The sequence below is a fragment of the Macaca nemestrina genome, chromosome 8, assembly GCF_043159975.1.
Source record: "Macaca nemestrina isolate mMacNem1 chromosome 8, mMacNem.hap1, whole genome shotgun sequence".
NCBI classification, from domain to species: Eukaryota; Metazoa; Chordata; class Mammalia; order Primates; family Cercopithecidae; genus Macaca; species Macaca nemestrina.
Genome location: NC_092132.1, coordinates 83,381,831 through 83,403,091, shown reverse-complemented (window position 1 = coordinate 83,403,091; position 21,261 = coordinate 83,381,831). Strand labels below are relative to the sequence as shown.

Genomic DNA, 21,261 nt, shown 5'->3' with positions numbered 1-21,261 from the left:
TTTTCTGTTTCTGTGTTAGTTTGCTGAGAATGATAGCTTCCAGCTTCATCCATGTCCCTGCAAAGGACTTGGACTCATCCTTTTTTATGGCTGCATAGTATTCCATGGTGTATATGTGCCACATTTTCTCTATCCAGTCTATTATTGATGGGAATTTGGGTTGGTTCCAAGTCATTGCTATTGTGAATAGTGCTGCAATAAACATATATGTACATGTGTCTTTATAGTAGCATGATTTATAATAGTTTGGGTATATACCCAGTAATGGGACTGCTGGGTCAAATGGTATTTCTGGTTCTAGATCCTCGAGGAATCACCATACTGTCTTCCACAATGGTTGAACAAATTTACACTCCCACTAACAGTGTAAAAGTGTTCCTATTTGCCCACATCCTCACCAGCATCTGTTGTTTCCTGACATTTTAATGGATGCCATTCCAACTGGTGTGAGATGGTATGCCATTATGGTTTTGATTTGCATTTCTCTAGTGACCGTGATGATGAGCTCTTTTTCATATGTTTGTTGGATACATAAATGCCTTCTTTTGAGAAGTGTCTGTTCATATCCTTCACCCACTTTTTGATGGGGTTATTTGTTTTCTTGTAAACTTGTTCAAGTTCCTTTTAGATTCTGGATACTAGCCCTTTGTCAGATAGATAGATTGCAAAATTTTTTTACCATTCTGTAGGTTGCCTGTTCACTCTGATGATAGTTTCTTTTTCTGTGCAGAAGCTCTTTAGTTTAACTAGATCTCATTTGTCAATTTTAGTTTTTGTTGCCATTGCTTGTGGTGTTTTAGTCATGAAGTCTTTGCCCATGCCTATGTCCTGAATGATATTGCCTAGGTTTTCTTCTAGGGTTTTTATGCTTTTAGGTCTTACATTTAAGTCTTTAATTCATCTTGAGTTAATTTTTATATAAAGTGTAAGGAAGGGTTCCAGTTTCAGTTTTCTGCATAAGACTAGCCAGTTTTCCCAACACCATTTGTTAAATAGGGAATCTTTCCCCATTGTTTGTTTTTGTCAGGTTTGTCAGAGATCAGATGGTTGTAGATGTGTGGCATTATTTCTAAGGCCTCTGTTTTGTTCCATTGGGGTATATATCTGTTTTGGTACCAGTACCATGCTGTTTTGGTTACTGGAGTCTTGTAGTATAGTTTGAAGTCAGGTAGCTTGATGCCTCCAGCTTTGTTCTTTTTGCTTAGGATTGTCTTGGCTATACAGGGTCTTTCTTGATTCCACATGAAATTTAAAGTAGTTTTTTCTAATTCTGTGAAGAAAGTCGATGGTAGCTTGATGGGGATAACATTGAATCTATAAATTACTTTGGACAGTATGGCTATGCAGTGAACTGCATCAATATTTTACAAGTAACAGTCACTCTTTCCAGTAGCTAATATTCAAACAAATAATTTTACAAATGATGAAGGCACATTATTATTTTTACTATCAATAATAATGACTAAGACATATGTCATTATTATATATACAATGGTTTATAATGATTCAATTACATTTATTTCAAACAAAGCATTTTCAAACCCACAGGGTTGTCATTAGTATTTTTACCTTTTTAAAAACTTTCTTGCCTTACTTTAAACATATTACTACAGTTCTAATTGACTCACTTAATCCCCTGTTACTTAGCAGCTCTCAGACATTTGAGATGTAGAAATATACTCTTTATGATATTAATTGAAATGATTCTCAGGTTGGGTAGATTGTTTAAAATCCATAGAATAAAACTTTGGTACAAAATGCTTTCATAGAAATGTGATGCAAATTAAACACACACGAACTGAACTGAAGTGAAAAGAATGAAAACAAAACAAAACAAAACAAAAACAGCTACAAATCCTGGAGTCTTCCACACTCGAGGTTTCTTCTCTACCACCACCTCTTATGTTTCTATGATCTCTAGGGAGAGCTATGAAGAGTAAAAGGAAGTAACATCTTAAGTACAGCAAACAGATGTTGTCTTTTCATCTCTTTATTCACTTATGTACCTTTTATATAAGCTAACAATTTACTTAGTTTTTACCTTTAGTCTGCTGAGATCAGAGATTATCTAGAGTTCACAATAAAGGTGAGGATATGAGGCCGGGCGCGGTGGCTCAAGCCTGTAATCCCAGCACTTTGGGAGGCTGAGACGGGCGGATCACAAGGTCAGGAGATCCAGACCATCCTGGCTAACACGGCGAAACCCCGTTTCTACTAAAAACACAAAAAATTAGCCGGGCGAGGTGGCGGCGCCTGTGGTCCCAGCTACTCGGGAGGCTGAGGCAGGAGAATGGCGGGAACCCGGGAGGCGGAGCTTGCAGTGAGCTGAGATCCGGCCACTGCACTCCAGCCTGGGCCACAGAGCGAGACTCCGTCTCAAAAAAAAAAAAAAAAGGTGAGGATATGGGGACATCAATCATTTCAAAAATTATTGACTTTTAAAGGCTGGGACTATAAGGGCAGTATGTATGTCTTCAGGACCACCCTGCATGATGGCCAATAGCCTCAAAGGTCTTCCAGATCACTGCACTGCATGGTGAGTCCAGTTAATAAGACAGTAAAACTGACCCTCATTGTTTGCAGGTTTCATATTTGTGAGTTTTTCTACTTGCTATATTTTATTTGCAATAGCAGAATCAATACTTGCAGTTATTTTGGGGTGATTTACGAACACATACAGATATAGAGTGGCAAAAAAATTGAGTCATCCAATAGGTATGTACCATACATGTACATGTACCATGCTGTAAACTGTATAGCAAACAAGTGTCCTCTTAAAAGTCTATTTAGTGAGATATTTTTCACATTTTAGTGATTTCTCTTGGCAAGTTTACTGTTTAAAATGGCCCCCAAGCATAGTGGTTTATTGTTATCTATTGTTTCTAAGTACAAGAAAGTTGTGATATGCTTATGGAGGACATTTGTATAATAAATAAGCTTTGTTCAAGTGTGAGTTATAGTGTTGTTGGCTGTGAGTTCAACATTAATGAATCAACAATATGCATTAAGTAACGTTCCTTTAAAGAGAAGTGCACATAAAACAAAGTTATATATTGCTTGGTTGCAGAAGACATTGTGACCAGAGTCTTAGGGAACCTATCCTTGTACTTCCATTAGGAGTAATCATTTAGTATTCTTTAATGCAATGTTTGTGGTAACTTTATACAATACAATTATTATGAATAATAAGAATTTACTATATTTAACTATATAAAAGATATTTATGTTATTTTTATGCCAGTCAAAAATTTTAACATATTTCTCACACATATATTTTTTCCTTTTCCCAACTTCTATAAAAGGGGTTCCTTCTTTAAGATTTTCTGAAATCGCTAAGAGTGTACATAAATCTAAATGTATAGATGCTGATCCAAAGCACCAAGTCTTTTTATTTGTATCAGTGTATAATTTTTTTGCGTACCCAAAAAGTGTAAAAAATGTCTCTTTTCCTGAGAAATTTAATGCCATAAAAACAATTTTTAATGTCTATTGTGTAAAATATTTAAAAGAAAATTTAATTCTTTTAAGGTTTCACTGTCTCACTGCAACTAGAAAAAATACCAGTTTCAACAATGTTTTAGGAATTAGTCGAGGCACTGACAGAGATTTAAAAACTGAGAACATCAGCATTGTCTTAATAGAGCTCAGAAATCTAATAGTGGTAGAAATTTAAGTCCTTCAAAAATTACTACAAATTAGAGGAGAGAAATGACCTTAGAATAACGTAAACAAGTGCTATAATGGACCAAAGACAAAGATGAAATGAAAATTTCATTAGTTTTGTCTACAGTTTTCAAATAAATGGGAAGAACTGAGAGAGAAATATTGTAAAAATTCCCTTTTAAAGACCAACTGCTGAGGACAAGCAGTAAAGCAGAGGAGAAAGAGAAACATCAACCAGTGAAGAATGAGGGGATGAAGAATATTAACAAAGAGTTGCTAACTTTAGTTAGTTCTCCAGTCAACCCGGACATTGGATATTATTGTATGAATTTAAAATGCCTACTGTATCCATTCATTATTTCATTTCTTTATTCAGTATATGTTGAGTACCTTTTCAGTGTCCTGTGTGATTCAAAGTGTTAGAGGTAAATGGATGAATGCAAGGAAACTGGACACTTGTTCTCATGAAGCATGCACCTCGAAAAATTAAGAGAAAGACAAAGACATAGTATACATGTGCAGATATGTGAATTTTATATGTATATATAATTTCTGAAATACTTGAAGAAAAATTAATTTAATCACATTTGCTAATAAGTATAGATTTTATAATGTTAAGAGAGAATGAGGCGGCGGGGAGAGAGAGAGAAAGAGAGAGAGAGACTAAGAGATAAACTTCCAAGAATCAGCAAAAGAAATCTAAAATCTAAGAGAAAGTTGATCCTCTGCCAGTGCCATGATTATGTTCAAACTGCTTGAATACTCCTCAGTTATCCAGAGAGAACTTGCTCATATCTAAGAAACATTGTGAATGCAAAAGAGATAATTCTACATTTAGCTTTTCATCCTTGTTTTCTGTCTCCAACTATATCAGTTCTTCTTGCTAGACAAAAATTACTCAATTCCCACCAATAGAGCCATAAAAATTCTTATCTGTTGGGTTCCTTAATATTTAAGTGTGTACTAATTTAATCACCAAGTCTTATTGATCCGGTCTCTCAAGTTTCTCTCAAATCTATCCACTTCATTTTACAGTCACTGTCCATGAAGAATTGTTCACATTTTACAGCTACTGTTGTAAAACTACTGGGCTATTGTAAAGCTCCCAAGCTGTTTTTTCCCACACTTATCCTAACTCTGCTTTTGTTCTCCATAGAACAAGATGAGAAATCCCTTTAGTATTACCTCAGTATGTAACATGTCTACTTGAAACTCTTTAAGACTTACTCATCTATTTTCATATAAACTTGAAACTCCTTAGAAAAACTTACACACTCTGTTAAATTTTCAGTAGCTCGTTCTCCCTTCTGGGTATTTACACACAACATTTCCTCCCATGGAATGTTTTTCTTCCTTCTGTTCCATTGTCACATGATTCTCTAGTCTCAAATCCGGTGTGATACTTTTTAGTATGCCTTATTGTTTTACTCTTTCTAACTTGGCTGGCTTATGCATTTTCCTTTTAGAGTGTGTAAAGCCATAAGAGAATATCACCTCCACCCTAACAACTAGAAAAAAAGAATAATCCAGAAAATTATAACTTCTCTTGAACCTTCAAGGGAGCTGAAGCTGAAAGATAGTTAAGTGAAATGATTCCAAATAGTATTAATCCATCAAAGGACATAGAGAACATATGAACTGTTTCACCTTAGGTTGAACACAGAAAAGAGAGTTGGCTAAAAAAATATGAATAATTACCATATGAGTCCCACTCTGGGGTATATAGCCAAAGGAATTGAAATCAGTTTGTCAAAGGGATATCTGCACTCCCACATTCACTTCATCATTATGACAACAGTCAAGATAGGGAAACAACCTAAGTATCTATCAAAGAATGAATGGATAAAGAAAACGTGATACATACAAGCAGTGGAATATTATACAACCTTAAAGAGAAAGAAATTCTGCAATTTTCAACATTAATGGAACTGAAGGGAAATATGCTATGTGAAATGAGTCAGGCACAAAAAGATTAATACGGTGTAATCTCACTTATATGTGGAATCTACAAAGGTCAATCTCATAGAAACAAAGAGTAGAAAGGTGGCCACCAGAGGCTGTGGTAAGAGGGAGGTTTGGGCAAAGGGGAGATGCTGACTGGAGGGTACAAAATTTCAGTTAGATTGGAGGAATAAGTATTAATGTTCTATTGCACTGCATGGTGACCACAGTTAATAATAATGTATTGTCTATTTCAAAATTGCTAAAAGAATAGATTGTTTATATCCTAACCACAATAAAATGATAAGTTGGTGAGGTGATGGATATGTTGATTAGCTTGATTGAACCTTTGTACAATGCATACCTGGATCAAAACATCTCATTGCATTCTATAATTACACACAATTATTATTTGTCAGTTAAAATTAACAAAAAGAGAAGGAATTGGCTAATTATCTAAAATTTATTAAATTCTTGAAGACTAGGAATAGGTTAGCATGATAGTTTAGAATAGCTGGAGCCAGCTGGGCATGGTGGCTCAGGTCTGTAACCCCAGCACTTTGGGAGGCCAAGGCGGGCAGATCACGAGGTCAGGAGATCGAGATCATCCTGGCTAACATGGAGAAACCCCGTCTCTAATAAAAATACAAAACATAATTACCCGGGCATGGTGGCGGGTGCCTGTAGTTCCAGCTACTTGGGAGGCTGAGGCAGTAAGAATGGCGTGAACCCGGCAAGCAGAGCTTGCAGCGAGCGGAGATGGCGCCACTGCACTCCAGCCTGGGAGACAGAGCAAGACTCCGTCTCAAAAAAAAGGAATAGCTGGAGCCATAGACACAACGGAAGCTTTCACTGACTTGCAACTTCTTGTCCACAGATTTCCATTGAGTGCTTATGTGAAATACTGAGGGCTGGGCCAAAGACCAGAGGGTACCCTCCTTAATGTGTTAGGCATACAAGTAGTGATTACCAACTTCCTGCACCTTATTAAAAAAGGACATGTATGTCCTTTCATTGAGGCATTAAAAGAGGAAACAAGAGGCCCAGTAAGGATCTACTCCAGGAGGAATAGAGGAAAAACTTGCCCTTCTCTGGAAGAGAGACAGGGAGGCTCCTTAGATCCAGCTTCCTGTACGGTTATAAGGCAGAGATCTGATACCCTCGGGTGGAGGCAGGAAATTCTCGAGACTCATCATAGGGTTTGCCATCCTATGAAAGTAGGAGAAAGGATGCTGAGAAAGCCAAACCCATAAGGCCCAGGCTCACAGGGCTTAACTAGGTCTGGGACTTAACCATGAAACCAAAGAATCCCTACCTCGCTCTTACCACTGTTCTAGCACCAACTGATAAGCAACAGCTGACTGGTTGTAAAGAAGGTGCAAAGGCTTCTGGAGTGCCCCTTCCATGGCACAGTCATTCAAGGGCCACTGAAAACCAAAACTAAGAAATACTTTCAAGTGTCTCAGACCCTGCATGAAGCCCAAGGTCACAACAATCCATCATCAGAATGTTAAGTCTGTGATACACTGAAGATAATAATGGCAACAAAAAAATCCAAAACACAGCTCAACTTCTAGATTGATTCGGCTCCTCACACCAGGGACCCAGAAGAAAAGTAGGCATGTCCAATTTCAGATATTCACATTATTCAGCTTTGCCTACTGCTCTTTTCACATGATGTCTGACATTCAATAAAAATTATGAAATATTAATACATTAAAAAGCAAGGAAAATAACCTGCTGTCAAATGATAAATCAATAAAGAGAAACTGACTCAGAAATACACTGAATGCTGTAATTGATCAGATAGGGACTTTAAAATAAATGTAGTCAGAATGGTTAAGGACCTAGTAAATCTAGTGCCAGAGAATTTGTAGAAATGGAAATGCTGGAAACAAGTAAGTTGCTCCAACTATGTGCTTTCATAGCTCTACACTTTCCCTGATATGACACTTATTACAACATGCAGTTTTTACTCTTTAAATTATCTGTCTATGCTCGATGAGAAAAGGAACATTTTCACTCATCTTTGTATTCCTGTGTATTTGTATAGTTTCTAACATGAATCTTGGTCCATTGTAACTACTTCATAAATATTTGTGGGAACACGTGACTGAATATAAAAGTGATAAATATAATATTACTTCTTTTATATTATATTTTATTAATTTAGTTTAGATGCAAATATGTACTCTATAAAAATTGGGCTTATACTTATAATAAATTTAACTTCAAAATGTATGTGAATGCAAAAGACAACTGTTTAAGTTTGTCTTTAGTATGATATGCAGTATAAAGAAAAAATTACAAGACACTACAGAATTGTGAGATTATAATACAAGGTCCTATAATACATATGACTTTATAGTTTAAACTAATTTAAAGTATCACTTTAAAAAATAGTTCCAGGCTTTACAGCATCCAGAAACTATAATAATCTTTCTGAGACAATGGCACAATTATCTGTGAATCTGCAGAACCGGTTCCAAACATTTGAAACACACAGTCATACGCACAAAAGCTAGATGGCAGCCACATCAAATGCCTAGGTTGAAATATTCATACTGCTTTTCCACTAACAAGTTTGTCTTTAAAACTAGAAAAGTTATTCTCAGCTTAAGAGATCAAGAGGAGATCTCTCAGTAATTGAGATAGTATAGGGATGTATTATTCCCCTGGACCACTGGTTCCAAATAGCTTTGCCTCTCTAATTGTGGGTTGTAGCCCAGCACCAGAGCATTACCAGGGAACATTACCAGAGAACTGTAGAACGTTGAATTCTACCTCAGACCCAGTTAATGAGAATCTGCATTTAACAGGATGTCAGATGATTATATACACACACACACACACAATGTGTGTGTGTGTATATATATAGATAGATAGATGTACAATGTATATAATATACAAATTTGAAAACTGCCATCTCAGAAGACCCCTTCATTTCCATTCCATGCCAATTGTACAGCAACCAATAGAGTGACTCCTGACCTACCCCACAGACTGAAGCCCAGCAGAGCTGATGCCATCACAAGATTCTGCTTGCTGTGATTGGAGTACCAATATTACTCTTTTAGATCATCATTGAGCTGGTACTCAGGAACTATTCAACTATTTTAAAACAGAATCAAACATTAGAGCTTTTCTGAGCACTAGGGTCAAGGAATATAGACTTGTGTTTCTTGTTATGACTAGAGCACCACTCTCTGAGTTCTCCTTCTTGGCTGTAGAGAGCGCACCTGCTTGACCAGGAATCAGTGAGTAGGTATGGCAAGAAGGCCCTGGACATCCACTGAAGCCACCAAAAGTTGAAACCTTATTTCTACTAAATGTCAATGAAATTTGTTTTGTAACAAATAATCTTTTCATGAAGTTGGAATAGATATTTTACTTTTGGGAAATTCATAAAGTAGAAACACATATGTACAAGTGTTTGTGTATGTGTATGTGTGTATACATGTATGCATATACATATAGACACACATAGATATGTACATATATAAACATACATATTTTATATTGTGATGGTTAATTTTTTTTTTTGAGACAGAGTCCCACTCTGTCACCCAGGCTGGAGTACAGTGGCACAATCTTGTTCACTGCAACCTCTGCCTCCCAGGCTCAAGGGATTCTCCTGCCTCAGCTTCCCAAGTAGCTGGGTTTACAGGCACTCACCACCATGCCCAGCTAATTTTTGTATTTTTTTGGTAGAGACCTGGTTTCACCATGTTGGCCAGGCTGGTCTCAAACTCCTGACCTCAAGTGATCCACCCACCTCGGCCTCCCAAAGTGCTGGAATTACAGACGTGAGACACCATGTCCAGTCTGTGATGGTTAATTTCAATGTGTCAGCTTGACTGGGCCATGGGATGCTCAGATAGCTGGTTAAACATTAATTCTGGGTTTGCCTGTGAGGTTTCCTGAAGACATGAGTATTTGAAATAGTGAACTGAGTACAGCAGATGGCCCCCTGAGTGTGGGTGAGCATCCTCCAATCCCCTGAGGGCCTGAATAGAACACGAAGGTAGAGGAATTTTGGATCCGCACTCCCTCCACCTGACTGATTGGACTAACACATCATCAGTCTTCTCCTGCCATTGGCACTCTGGCTCTCAGGACTTCAAACTACACCACTGGTTTTCCCGGGTCTCCTGCTTGCTGGTGGCAATTCATGGGGCTTCTCAACTTTCATAATAGTGTGAGCCAATATCTTATAATAAATATAATACACTACATGTCCAAGATCCAGGCACTGGCATCTGGTGAGGGCCTTTTTGCTATGTCCTTACATGGCAGAAGGTAGAAGGGCAAGAGAGATGAACTACCTCCATCAAGCCCTTTATAAAGGTCACTAACCCCATGCAACAGGGAGGAGCCCTCAAGACCTGATCACCTCTTAAAGACCCCACCTCTTAATGCTATCACTTTGGAAACACCTGAATTATAGAGCTGACACATTCACACTATAGCATTCATTCTTCCTTGTCTGTCTTCTTCAAATGAGTCCCTGAATCCATCTTTAGACCATAGATATCAATGATGAAAAGAGTAGTCTATGACATCAGCTGAGTTGCACCAGGCCTCTGCAAACCATTTCCTCCCTGGCACCATACACTAAAAAATAGAGTATTTATTGTTTGCATAAAACAATATGCTGCATTGGCATAAATCTCATTTTTAATATTTGAAGCTATTCTGGCTCCTGTGACACCCTGTGTTAGAATCCTGGGCATGGAATGCTAAGTGTTCAGCAAGTCCTAAAGATCTGAAATGGTATTTTCCTCTTTTAATGTTTTTCCACACATTTACATTTTAAACTTAAATAGAAAATGACAAATATTCCACCTAAAAAAAAACCTAGAGAATTCTATTTTACGATGTCCTCTCTCAAAATTCTGGAATCTGTTTTTTTATTATTATTTTTTTTGAAATGGGGTCTTGCTCTGTGGCCTGGGCCACAAGAATGCAGTGGTGCTATCAAGACTCACTGCAGCCTCAAAGTCTTTGGCTGAAGCGATCCTTCCACCTCAGCTCCCTCAGTAACTGAGACTACAAGTGCCTGCCATCATGTCTGACTAATTTTTGTAGAGACAGATGCCTTGCTATGTTGTCCAAGCTGGTCTTGAACTTCTGGTCACAAGCAATCTTCCCATTTTGGCCTCAAAGTGTTGGGATTGCAGGTGTGAGCCACTACATCTGGCCTGAAATTCTGTAATTAAAAACACAGTTGGTGGCGTACCTTGACTTGTTGCTTAGAAAGCAACCAAATATGAAGGTTTGAAAGTATTTTACAGAGAGCTCATCCTCAATACTGCTTTAGCTGCTGTTCCTGAGTTATACATTAGTTCAACTATACAACTGACTTTGGGTTTTGGAGGCAGTCCATGCGCTGTGTCAGCCTCTTCAAGCCTGCCTCCATTCAGACTGCAATGCCCAGAAAAACCTAGGATTGAGAGTGGACTGATGGAAATCTCTCGAATCTTTATTTGTAAGTTATAGAGTCTCACAATAATATATTATTAGCAGAGGTATAACATAGACAAGTCCTGGAAGTAATGCATATTAGGAGACGTATTCCATATACGATTCACAATGTGAGACAACCAGCAGCTGATTTATATTAGAGATCAGAAAAAGATGACTACAGGGCCAAATGTAGTTCCCTGTCCATTTCTGTAAGTAATGTCTTATTAAAGCACACCCATGTCCATTCATTCATACATTGCTTATGGCTGCTTTATGCTATAACACAGAGTTGAGAAGTTGCAAGACACATGGATGTGTATGCAAATAAAACACTGTAAAACAGCTTCTAGTTAAAGCTATTGATAAGTGCACTAGTTTACCTAAATCCTGGTTGAAACTCCACTAAAATAAAAAAATGGAAAGATCAATAAAGGCATAAATCCACAAAGACAAAATATAAGTGAAGATGATAGCAACCAAATATGGTAAGCTGGAAAGAGGAGCACAAACAGGAACTGGTATAATGGATCAGAGAAAACTAGAATCAAAGCAGCCATTATAGAAAGAAGTAACTCAACTTGCATCACAGAACCTCAGAAGGCTCAGGAATTGGCATTCTCAGATATCTCTGGGGGAGTTGGGTATGTGGTGAAGCAGAAGAATTGACATAGGCAATTTTAGAAAACACATCTGACAACACCAAACATTTTCAAGATTTAAAGTGAAGGATCAAAGGAACATTATTTATTGTTAATGTCTTAATACACTTTTATTTACAGGCATAATCTTATGGATGTATAGCAAAGGAAAATTTCTTTTTTCAAAATTATACTTTAAATTCTAAGGTACACGTGCGCAACGTGCAGGTTTGATACATAGGTATACATGTGACATGTTGGTGTGCTGCACCCATCAACTTGTTATTTACATTAGGTATTTCTCCTAATGCTATCCCTCCCCCAACCCCCTACCCCCCAACAGGCTCTGGTGTGTGATGTTCAGCACCCTGTGTCCAAATGTTCCCATTGTTCAATTCCCACCTATAAGTGAGAACATTCGGTGTTTGGTTTTCTGTCCTTGTGATACTTTGCTGAGAATGATAGCTTCCAGCTTCATCCATGTCCCTGCAAAGGACATGGACTCATTCTTTTTCATGGCTGCATAGTATTCCATGGTGTATATGTGCAGCATTTTCTTAATCCAATCTATCATTGATGGACATTTGGGTTGGTTCCAAGTCTTTGTTATTGTGAATAGTGCTGCAATAAACATACGTGTGCATGTGTCTCTATAGTAGCATGATTTATAATACTCTGGGTATATACCCAGTAATGGGATTGCTGGGTCAAATGGTATTTCTGGTTCTAGATCCTTGAGGAATTGCCACACTGTCTTCCACAATGGTTGAACTAATTTACACTCCCACCAACAGTGTAAAAGTGTTCCTATTTCTCCACATTCTCACAAGCATCTGTTGTTTCCTGACTTTTTAATGATCACCCTTCTAACTGGCATGACATGGTATCTCATTGTGGTTTTGATTTGCATTTCTCTGATGACCAGTGATGATGAGCATTTTTTCATGTGTCTGTTGGCTACATAAATGTCTTCTTTTGAGAAGTGTCTGTTCATATCCTTTGCTCACTTTTTGATGTTTTTTTTTCTCTCTTCTTGTAAATTTGTTTGAGTTCTTATATTCTGGATATTAGCCCTTTGTCAAATAGGTAGATTGCAAAATTTTCTCCCATTCTGTAAGTTGCTTTTCACTCTGATGATAGTTTCTTTTGCTGTGCAGCAGCTCTTTAGTTTAATTAGATCCCATTTGTCTATTTTGACTTTTGTTTCCATTGCTTTTGGTGTTTTAGTCATGAAGTCTTTGCCCATGCTTATGTCCTAAATGGTATTGCCTAGGCTTTCTTCTAGGGTTTTTATGGTTTTAGGTCTAACATTTAAGGCTTTAATCCATCTTGAATTAATTTTTGTATAAGGTGTAAGGAAGGTATCCAGTTTCAGTTTTCTACATATGGCTAGCCAGTTTTCCCAGCACCATTTATTAAATAGGGGATCCTTTCCCCATTGCTTGTTTTTGTCACGTTTGTCAAAGATCAGATGGTTGTACATGTGTGGTGTTATTTCTGAGCCCTCTGTTCTGTTCCATTGGTCTATATATCTGTTTTGGTAACAGTACCATGCTGCTTTGGTTACTGCAGGCTCTTCATATTGTTTGAAGTAAGGTAGTGTGATGCCTCCAGCTTTGTTCTTTTTGCTTAGGATTGTCTTGGCAATGTGGGTCTTTTTTGTTCCCACATGAAATTTAAAGTAGTTTTTTCCAATTCTGAGAAGAAAGTGATTGGTAGCTTGAAGGGGATGGCATTGAATCTATAAATTACCTGAGGCAGTACGGCCATTTTAATGACATTGATTCTTCCTATCTAGGAGCATCGAATGTTCTTCTATTTGTTTGTGTCCTCTTTTATTTCACTGAGCAGTGGTTTGTAGTTCTCCTTGAAGAGGTCCTTCCCATCCCTTGTCAGTTGGATTCCTAGGTATTTTATTTTCTTTGTAGCAATTGTGAATGGGAATTCACTCATGATTTGGCTCTTTGTCTTTCTGGTGTATAAGAATACTTGTGATTTTTACACATTGATTTTTGTATCCTGAGACTTTGCTGAAGTTGCTTATCAGCTTAAGGAGATTTTGGGCTGAGACGACGGGGTTTTCTAAATATACATCAAGTCATCTGCAAACAGGGACAATTTTACGTCCTCTTTTCCTAATTGAATACCGTTTATTTCTTTCTCTTGCCTGATTAGCCTGGTCAGAACTTCCAACACTATGTTGAATAGGAGTGGTGAGAATGGGCATCCCTGTCTTGTGCTGGTTTTCAAAGGGAATGCTTCCAGTTTTTGCCCATTCAGTGTGATATTGGCTGTGGATTTGTCATAAATAGCTCTTATTATTTTGAGATACATTCCATCAATACCTAGTTTATCGAGAGATTTTAGCATGAAGTGCCGTTGAATTTTGTCGAAGGCCTTTTTTGCATCTATCGAGATGTCATGTGTTTTTTGTCATTGGTTCTGTTTATGTGATGGGTTACATTTATTGATTTGTGTATGTTGAACCAGCCTTGCATCCCAGGGATGAAGCCGACTTGATCGTGTTAGATAAGCTTTTTGATGTACTGCTGGATTCGGTTCGCCAGTATTTAGGCTATTCATTGTTGCCTCATTTTCAGAGCCTGTTATTGGTCTATTCAGAGATTCAACTTCTTCCTGGTTTAGTCTTGGGAGGGTGTATGTGTCCAAGAATTTATCCATTTCTTCTAGATTTTTTAGTTTATTTGCGTAGAGGTGTTTATAGTATTCTCTGATGGTAGTTTGTATTTCTGTGGGGTTGGTGGTGATATCCCATTTATCATTTTTTATTGCATCTATTTGATTCTCTCTTTTCTTCTTTATTAGTCTTGCTAGCAGTCTATCTATTTTGTTGATCTTTTCAGAAAACAGCCCCTGGATTCATTGATTTTTTTAAGGGTATTTCTGTGTCTCTATCTCTTTCAGTTCTGCTCTGATCTTAGTTATTTCTTGCCTTCTGCTATCTTTTAAATTTGCTTGCTCTTGCTTCTCTAGTTATTTTAATTGTGATGTTAGGGTGTTGATTTTAGATCTTTCCTGCTTTCTCTTGTGGGCATTTAGTGCCATAAATTTCCCTCTACACACTGCTTTAAATGTGTCCCAAAAGATTCTGACGCTTTGTTTCCTTGTTCTCATTGGTTTCAAAGACCATCTTTACTTCTTCCTTCATTTTGTTATTTACCCAGGAGTCATTCAGGAGCAGGTTGTTCAGTTTCCATGTAGTTGTGCTGTTTTGAGTGAGTTTCTTACTCCTGAGTTTTAATTTGATTGCGCTGTGGTCTGAGAGACAGTTTGTTGTGATTTCTCTTCTTTTACATTTGCTGAGGAGTGCTTTACTTCCCATTATGTGGTCAATTTTAGAATAAGTGTGATGTGGTGCTGAGAAAAATGTATATTCTGTTGATTTGGGGTAGAGAGTTCTGTAGATGTCTTTTAGGTCTGCTTGGTACAGAGCTGAGTTCAAGTCCTGGATATCCTTGTTAACTTTCTGTCTCGTTGATCTGTCAAACATTGACAGTGGGGTGTTAAAGTCTCCCATTATTATTGTGTGTGAGTTTAAGCCTCTTTGTAAGTCTCTAAGGACTTGCTTTATGAATCTGGGTGCTCTTGTATTGGGTGCATATATTTAGGATAGTTAGCTCTTCTCGTTGAATTGATCCCTTTACCATTATGTAATGGCCTTCTATGTCTCTTTTGATTATTGTTGGTTTAAAGTCTGTTTTATCAGAGACTAGAATTGCAACTCCTGCTTTTTTTTTGCTTTCCACTTTCTTGGTAGATCTTCCTCCATCCCTTTATTTTGAGCTTATGTGTGTCTCTGTATGTGAGATGGGTCTCCTGAATACAGTACACTGATGCATCTTGACTCTGTCCTATTTGCCAGTCTGTGTCTTTTAATTGGGGCATTTAGCCCATTTACATTTAAGCTTAATATTGTTATGTGTGAATTTGGTCCTGTTATTATGATGTTAGCTGGTTATTTTGCCGGTTAATTGGTGCAGTTTCTTCATAGCATCGATGGTCTTTAAAATTTGGCCTGTTTTTGCAGTGGCTGGTACCAGTTCATTCTTTTCGTGTTTAGTGCTTCCTTCAGAAGCTCTCATAAGGTAGGCCTGGTGGTGACAAAATCTCTCAGCATTTGCTTGTCTGTAAAGGATTTTATTTCTCCATTCTTATGAAGCTTAATTTGGCTGGATATGAAATTCTGGGTTGAAAATTCTTTATTTTAGAATGTTGAACATTGGCCCGCATTCTCTTCTGGCTTGTAGAGGTTCTGCCGAGAGATCTGTTGTTAGTCTGATGGGCTTCCCTTTGTGGGTAACCCGACCTTTCTCTCTGGCTGCCCTTAACATTATTTCCTTCATTTCAACCTTGGCGAATCTGACAATTATGTGTCTTGGGGTTGCTCTTCTTGAGGAGTATCTTTATGTTGTTCTCTGTATTTCCTGAATTTGAATGTTGGTCTGCCTTGTTAGGTTGGGGAAGTTCTCCTGGATAATATCCTGAAGAGTGTTTTCCAACTTGGTTCCATTCTCCCTGTCACTTTCAGGCACACCAATCAAATGTAGATTTGGTCTTTTCACATAGTCCCATATTTCTTGGAGGCTTTGTTTGTTTCTTTTTATTCTTTTTTCTCTAATCTTGTCTTCACATTTTATTTCATTAATTTGATCTTCAATCACTATACCCTTTCTTCTACTTGCTAGAATCAGCTATTGAAGCTTGTGCATGCATCACAAAGTTCTCGTGCCATGGTTTTCAGCTCCATTAGGTCATTTAAGTTCTTCTCTACACTGTTTATTCTAGTTAGCCATTCGTCTAATCTTTTTTCAAGGTTTTTAGCTTCCTTGTGATGGGTTCAAATATGCTCCTTTAACTTGGAGAAGTTTTTTATTACCGACCTTCTGAAGCCTACTTCTGTCAGCTTGTCAAAGTCATATTCCATCCAGCTTTGTTCCATTGCTGGCGAGGAGCTGTGGTGCTTTGGAGGAGAAGAGGCACTCTGGTTTTTAGAATTTTCAGTTTTTCTGCTCTGATTTCTTTCCATCTTTGTGGTTGTATCTACCTTTGGTCTTTGATGTTGGTGACCTATATATGGGGTTTTGGTGTAGATGTCCTTTTTGTTGATGTTGATGCTATTCCTTTCTATTTGTTAGTTTCCTTCTAACAGTCAGGTCCCTCAGCTGCAGGTCTGTTGGAATTTGCTGGAGTTCCACTCCAGACCCTGTTTGCCTGGGTATCAGCAGCGGAGGCTGCAGAACAGCAAATATTGCTGCCTGATCCTTCCTCTGGAAGCTTCCTCCCAGAGAGGCACCCTCCTATATGAAGTGTCTGTCAGTCCCCACTGGGAGGTGTCTCCCAGTTAGACTACACAGGGGTCTGGGACCCACTTGAGGAGGCAGTCTGTCTCTTCTCAGAGCTCAGACGCTGTGCTGGGAGAACCACTGCTCTCTTCAGAGCTGTCAGACAGGGATGTTTAAGTCTGCAGAAGTTGTCTGCTGCCTTTTGTTCAGCTATGTCCTGCCTACAGAGGTGGAGTCTACATATGCAGTAGGCCTTGCTGAGCTGCGGTGGGCTCCACCCAGTTTGAGCTTCCCAGTCGCTTTGTTTACCTACTCAAGCCTCAGCAATGGTTTACCTACTCAAACCTCCCCCAGTCAGGCCGTCGCCTTGCAGTTTGATCTCAGACTGCTGCACTAGCAGTGAGCAAGGCTCCATGGGCATGGGACCCGCTGAGGCAGGCACGGGAGAGAATCTCCTTGTCTGCCAGTTGCTAAGTCCTTGGGAAAAGCACAGTATTTCGGTGGCAGTGTCCTGATTTTCCCAGTACAGTCAGTCACAGCTTCCCTTGGCTAGGAAAGGGAAATCCCCTTACCCCTTGTGCTTCCTGTGTGAGGTGACGCCCCACCCTGCTTCAGCTTGCTCTCTGTGGGCTGCACCCACTGTCCAACCAGTCCCAATGAGATGAACTAGGTACCTCAGTTGGAAATGCAGAAATCACCTGTCTTCTGTGTTGATCTCACTGGGAGCTGCAGACCGGAGCTGTTCCTATTTGGCCATCTTGTAACGGACCACCAGAAAATTTCTATACTGCCACTGGGAAAGTACATTGATACAATTCCTTTGGGAATGACTCATCCACATTGAGTAAAGGTGAACATGCCTTTCACCTTGTGATCCAGAAATTCCATTTCTAAATATATAGCCTAGAAAAATTATAAAATATATACACCTGAATGCATGAATAAAACTGTAGCTGTGCTGTTTGTAAAGAAACAAATAATAAATATAACCAAAATGTCTATCGATAGCAAAATGGATACATATATGAGACATTAAAGTCTACTATGAATGAACAAGAGTTATACATATAATTGTTTTTTTAAAAAAACCATGTTGAATAAAGAGTTCCATGTTTAAATAACAAGCAGAGATTTTCTATGACTTGGCCATACACACACTAAAAGTATTAAATTTAGCCATACAAAATGGCCATTTTATAGGTAAAAATGGTTAAGTAGAAATTTCACAAATGGTTTCTTTTGTAGAGCAGGAATTCGGAGCAAATGTGGGTAAGGAGCTGACATTATTTCTTATAAGCATTGTTGAAGTGGTTGTTTTTAAATTGCATAAATACATTTGATAAGAAGTTTAAAAATCAGTTAAATATTATAAACTACTCGTGAGCATATAATTTGTTACTTCTCACATGTTAAAGCCGATTCAATATTTATAAACAGAAATGAAGCAAGTTATAGATCATTGATCGCCTTTATTTTAAATGTGGTTGACTCGTAAACAATACACCTTGGAATGTTTCTTCCTGAGAGAAGCAGAGTGTCAGTTTGCTGCAGAGTGTCAGTTTGCCCAGATATATTCATGTTATTCAGTCAGAAGTCATCCTTTAAGCTTTTAATAATCTGTGCAACATGTTTCTCAGATCTTGGTGATTTTTAGTGAGAATCTATGACAGATGGCCAATTTCATGTTGTAAAGACCTGAAATAAATCACTACCCTTGTTTCTGCCAGTTTTACAGTTCAACTTTTCAGATGTTGGAAGTAAATCTATTCCAATACAAAATTTTAACTTCCCTTGCTTTGAATCTCAATCAAATATCTAATATTTATATTTTATAGTTCCTGTAAATTTCCTCACGATGATTCAATTATTCAAACAAGAAATTAATCCTCACAGTGCCATATTTCCTTATTGTGTGGTTAATTTTTATTTGTACATAAAAGGAATTGATGATCAGCTGGGATGGTTTAAAAACCATTGTGAAATTGACACATACATTTGATGGCAAAGACTAAAAGTAGTGTGTAGAGTGTATCAGGCTTAAAAGCCAGGAGAACTGGAAGGACCACTGTTTCACCCATTCCTTCAAAAAACATCTATTTAAATCCTTCTCTGTGCCTAATATTGCTGTAGCTGCTAAGGGAGGGGAATAAAATTTCAATATTCATGGAACCTATAGTAAGTGTGTAGCATGTCACATGGAATAAAGTGTGGTATGACAAAGGCAGATGCTATCTTACATTTTATTGACTTCTTAAGTGCATTTGAGTAAGTCCTATTCCTTCTCCTTTCCCTTCTCCTTTTCTTCTTCCTTCTTCTTTGTCTTTTATTTCTTACTATTGGTTCAAATTATAAAAGCTGGATAACACAGAATTTCACTAGGCAACCAGGTATTACAAAGACTTTGTACAAAAGAATGTTAATGACAAAAGACAGAGAAATCAGCATTAATTTTAACTTAATCTCTATGGTTGAAACCACATATAGTGCTATAAATTATTTGAAATAAGTGGCAGAGAAAGCTCCTTATAACCCTATACTGCAGAAATCCAAAAGGAATCACTTTTGTTGCTGTAACTAACTAAAGTGAACTTTATGACAATAACATTCATTCTGAAACTGCTTCTCTCTTGATATTCACTCTAAATCTCTTTGGGAGAAAATGACAAAAGCAAGGAAAAAAAGATACAGTCTATTCTGCAATAAGGATTATTCTTGGAAAGTACTTGTTCACAGATCAAACCAGACCTATAATTTTCCAAGTTTCCTTGGGGCTCTGTCTTTCTGCCCCTTTCCCTGTGCTCGGCACCTGCTTTCTGTCAAGGGAAGCAGCTCCTGGCAGAGATCCTGGACTCCAGGGAGGTTGTGCAGCAATCACAGTTGCCATCACTGTGAGACCAGGCACAAAAGAAGACACAGCCCCATCCTCAATCGTGACTTCTCATAAGTTGCGCCAGGAAGTGTAGAACATTCAGTATCTTGCCTAAGGTTCTGTAAAGTCCAGTTCAGCAGAGCATTTTTAAGAAAGCAATCTGACCAAAATAGTTCAGGAAAAAGTATGTTAACTTTAAAACTCACCAGTTTCATTTGTATTTGATAAAGCTCTTGTATTTCTTCACCATAGTTTATTTTCTTATATTCCTGAAGAATTTATAACAGCCTCTGTGGAACTGTCCATTACATATATTATATATGACATATAAAGGGCTGTTGTATTAAAGATATAAAAGGAGACAAAGGATCAGAGCATTACTAAGTGTAATGAGGTTCAGTTAGGTAGAAGGGCCAAGAATAAAGAAGTTAAATAAGACAAGATGTCCTGAGAAGTAAAGCTGGGGAAGAATTTGGTTTTAATTGGAAATATTCTTTCATTTGGGGTATTAAAAATTGTAGAACAAAAGCCTGAGACTCAGTTTGTATCTCCTTATTCATAATAGCAACCCCAAAGGGTGGATTTGGGGAATTCTTTATACCCTCAGTAATTTCCATCAATATCCCCAGCTGCCTCACACAGAAAGAAAAAAAGATTGATACATATATATGATTTTATATACTTTAATATTATTTATATTATATGTTGATATTATATAAATTATAAATGTATAATATAGGTCATATTATATAAATTATACAGAAAGCATTTTAGGGAAACTTGTTAATATATAAAATAAAAACTGCACATGTATTTCAGAAGTCACTTAGCATCTCCTGTGCAGATTGTTTTGTGTTTAACTTTTACAGAAATTCTGGAATATCTCTTCATTCAATGACAAAAGTTACAAAAAGAGTTCTTTCTAATTGCTAGGATGTATTTGCATTTTGCCATCACTGGAAATATGCGCTTACCCAGAATTCATTCCAAATTAAAGTCAGAGGTAGAAGTCTTTCTTTGTTGTTTTTTTCTGAGCTATTTGAATACTTACCATAAAAATCTCATACTAAATGATGTAGTGCCATGTCTATTAGTAACCATGTGCCTGTCTTTTGCTTCCCTCCCTCTGAATGTAGCATAAGGAAAATAGAAGTTCTTGGTGATGCTGGCAGAGTGAATAGATTACATCCATGCTGATATGAGAGTCTGGTAGGTATCAGAGTTTAGGCTGAGATGTTTTTGTTTGCATTGGAGGTAACGATACTCTAACTGGGTTCTAATGTCATTGGGGCTGACATCAAATTAAAGAGAAGCTAGGCAAGTTGCCTAATTGAAATGTAACTGCCTCCTTTGAGAAATGAATGCTAAAAATAAAAGGGAA

General features: G+C 37.7%; 1 long non-coding RNA gene across 1 annotated transcript in view; it reads left to right on the top strand.

Annotated features, from left to right (window-relative positions):
• Positions 1–21,061, top strand: part of LOC105482226 (uncharacterized) — a 159,371-nt gene extending 138,310 nt beyond the window's left edge. Inside the window, exon 9 of the long non-coding RNA XR_011606984.1 lies at positions 21,017–21,061. This is a non-coding gene — a long non-coding RNA (uncharacterized lncRNA). The remainder of the gene's footprint in view (positions 1–21,016) is intronic.
• Positions 21,062–21,261: the final 200 nt, after the last annotated feature.